The following is a 3,646-nucleotide window of genomic DNA, read 5'->3' on the forward strand; positions in this document are numbered from 1 at the left end:
AGGGAGTGCTGCACTGTCAGAGGGTCAGTACTGAGGGAGTGCCGCACTGTGAGAGTGTCAGTGCTGAGGGAGAGGCGCACTGTCAGTGGGTCAGTACTGAGGGAGTGCTGCACTGTCAGAGGGTCAGTACTGAGGGAGTGCTGCACTGTCAGAGTGACAGTACTGAGGGAGTGCTGCACTGTCAGAGGGTCAGTACTGAGGGAGTGCTGCACTGTCAGAGGGTCAGTACTGAGGGAGCGCCGCACTGTCAGAGGGTCAGTACTGAGGGAGTGCTGCACTGTCAGAGGGTCAGTACTGAGGGAGTGCCGCACTGTCAGAGTGTCAGTACTGAGGGAGTGCCGCACTGTCAGAGTGTCAGTACTGAGGGAGTGCCGCACTGTCAGAGGGTCAGTACTGAGGGAGCGGCGCACTGTCAGACGGTCAGTACTGAGGGAGCGGCGCACTGTCAGAGGGTCAGTGCTGAGGGAATGCTGCACTGTTAGAGGGTCAGTACTGAGGGAGAGCTGCACTGTCAGAGGTTTAGTACTAAGGGAGTGCTGCACTGTCAGAATGTCAGTACTGAGGGAGTGCTGCACTGTCAGAGGGTCAGTACTGAGGGAGCGCTGCACTGTCAGAGGGTCAGTACTGAGGGAGTGCTGCACTGTCAGAGGGTCAGTACTGAGGGAGTGCTGCACTGTCAGAGTGTCAGTACTGAGGGAGTGCTGCACTGTCAGAGGGTCAGTACTGAGGGAGTGCCGCACTCTCAGAGGGTCAGTAATGAGGGCGTCCCGCACTGTCAGAGGGTCAGTACTGAGGGAGTGCTGCACTGTCAGAGTGTCAGTACTGAGGGAGTGCCGCACTCTCAGAGGGTCAGTACTGAAGGAGCGCCGCACTGTAGAGGGTCAGTACTGAGGGAGTGCTGCACTGTCAGAGGGTCAGTACTGAGGGAGTGCTGCACTGTCAGAGGGTCAGTACCGAGGGAGTGCTGCACTGTCAGAGTGTCAGTACTGAGGGAGTGCCGCACTGTCAGAGTGTCAGTACTGAGGGAGTGCCGCACTGTCAGAGGGTCAGTACTGAGGGAGTGCGGCACTGTCAGAGTGTCAGTACTGAGGGAGTGCTGCGCTGTGAGGCATCAGGGATAACCCACTGCGCCACCCTGCTGCCCTGCCCTTCACAAGAATGTTCCCTGGAATGAAGAACTGGTGGTATGAGGAACGGTTGAGGACTCTGGGTCTGTAGTCGTTGGAGGAGGGGGGGATCTTATTGAAACTTACAGGATACTGCGAGGCCTGGATCGAGTGGACATGGAGAGGATGTTTCCACTTGTAGGAACAATTAGAAGCAGAGGACACCATCTCAGACTAAAGGGACGATCCTTTAAAACAGAGATGAGGAGGAATTTCTTCAGCCAGAGGGCGGTGAATCTGTGGAACTCTTTGCCGCAGAAGGCTGTGGAGGTCAAATCACTGAGTATCTCTAAGACAGAGATAGATCGGTTCTTGATCAATAAGTGGATCAGGGGTTATGGGGAGAAGGCAGGACAATGGGGATGAAAAAATATCAGCCATGATCGAATGGCGGAGCAGACTCGATGGGCTGAGCGGCCTAATATTGCTCCTATGTCTTTTGGTTCTCCACACGAAATGACGGTGACCACAGCGCTAAACCAAATAAACATTTATTGTTTTTTGAATCATTGGTTTCCAAAGACAGCTGCGATGCCAAGGGACTGGAACCCAGGAGGATGTGGGCAGAGATCTCAGCAAGATCCTCGCTTCCGATTGGGCATCACTCTCGACAACACCCACAGCCTGTTTACAAATCCCCAACTGTCCCCAACGAGAGAGAGGACTGAATTCAGCACCTAAACCCCAACTCTGAGAGTGAGAGAGAGGACTGAATTCAGCACCTATCCCCAACTCTCAGAGAGAGAGGACTGAATTCAGCACCTATCCCCAACTCTCAGAGAGAGAGGACTGAATTCAGCACCTAAACCCCAACTCTGAGAGAGAGGACTGAATTCAGCACCTATCCCCATCTCTCAGAGAGAGAGGACTGAATTCAGCACCTAAACCCCAACTCTCTGAGAGAGAGAGAGAGAGGACTGAATTCAGCACCTATCCCCAACTCTCAGAAGAGAGAGGACTGAATTCAGCACCTACGCCCAACTCTCTCAGAGAGGGCTGAATTCAGCACCTATCCCCAACTCTGTCAGAGAGGGCTGAATTCAGCACCTATCCCCAACTCTGTCAGAGAGAGGGAGGACTGAATTCAGCACCTAAACCCCAACTCTCTCAGAGAGAGAGGACTGAATTCAGCACCTAAACCCCAACTCTCTCAGAGAGAGAGGACTGAATTCAGCACCTAAACCCCAACTCTCTCAGAGAGAGAGGACTGAATTCAGCACCTAAACCCCAACTCTCTCAGAGAGAGAGGACTGAATTCAGCACCTATCCCCAACTCTCAGAAGAGAGAGAGAGGACTGAATTCAGCACCTACGCCCAACTCTCTCAGAGAGGACTGAATTCAGCACCTATCCCCAACTCTCTGAGAGTGAGAGGACTAAATTCAGCACCTATGCCCAACTCTCTCAGAGAGAGAGGGGACTGAATTCAGCACCTACATCTTTCCCTCACCAACCACCTGACCGACTCAACTCCCGACCTCACCATCCTGACCCCATCGTCATGATCCCCACTGACTTTGCACGCCTGACCCCCCACTGACCCCCATCGCCATGACCCCACTGACCTCACCCACCAAACCCCCCACTGACCCCATCATCGTGATCCCCACTGACCTCACCGCCCACTGACCCCATTGCCATGACCCCCACTGACCCCATCATCATGACCCCCCGCTGACCTCACCCTTCCGACCTCACCGACCTCGGCCATCTGACCTCACCCACCTGACCACCCCTCCCACTGACCTCACCCGCCTGACCCCCCCACTGACCTCACCCACCGCCATGACACCCGCTGACCCCATCATCGTGACCCCCACTGACCCCATCGCCATGACCCTCACTGACCTAACCCTTCTGACCTCAGCCACCTAAGCCCCCACTGACCCCATCGCCATGACCCCCACTGACCTCATCCTTCCGACCTCGGCCATCTGACCTGACCCGTCCCCCCACTGACCTCACCCATCGCCATGACGCCCACTGACCCCATCATCATGACCCCCGCTGACCTCACCCTTCCGACCTCGGCCATCTGACCTCACCCACCTGACCACCCCTCCCGCTGACCTCACCCGCCTGACCCTCCCCCACTGACCTCACCCACCGCCATGACGCCCGCTGACCCCATCATCGTGACCCCCACTGACCCCATCATCGTGACCCCCACTGACCCCATCGCCATGGCCCTCACTGACCTAACCCTTCCGACCTCAGCCACTTAAGCCCCCACTGACCCCCATCATCATGACCCCCGCTGACCTCACCCTTCCGACCCCACCGACCTCGGCCATCTGACCTCACCCACCTGACCACCCCTCCCACTGACCTCACCCGCCTGACCCCCCCCACGGACCTCACCCACCGCCATGACGCCCGCTGACCCCATCATCGTGACCCCCAACGACCCCATCGCTGTGACCCTCACTGACCTAACCCTTCTGACCTCAGCCACCTAAGCCCCCACTGACCCCATCGCCA

The 3,646-nt window shown here is 56.6% G+C and overlaps 1 long non-coding RNA gene across 1 annotated transcript; it reads right to left on the minus strand.

Annotated features, from left to right (window-relative positions):
* Positions 1 to 1,641: 1,641 nt before the first annotated feature.
* LOC140418178 (uncharacterized) lies at positions 1,642 to 2,701 on the minus strand. The gene is made up of 2 exons (XR_011944809.1): positions 2,214 to 2,701; positions 1,642 to 2,175 (listed from the first exon to the last, which is right to left on the minus strand). It is a non-coding gene; the product is annotated as an uncharacterized lncRNA (long non-coding RNA).
* Positions 2,702 to 3,646: the final 945 nt, after the last annotated feature.

The sequence above is a fragment of the Scyliorhinus torazame genome, chromosome 5, assembly GCF_047496885.1.
Source record: "Scyliorhinus torazame isolate Kashiwa2021f chromosome 5, sScyTor2.1, whole genome shotgun sequence".
Classification (NCBI taxonomy): Eukaryota; Metazoa; Chordata; class Chondrichthyes; order Carcharhiniformes; family Scyliorhinidae; genus Scyliorhinus; species Scyliorhinus torazame.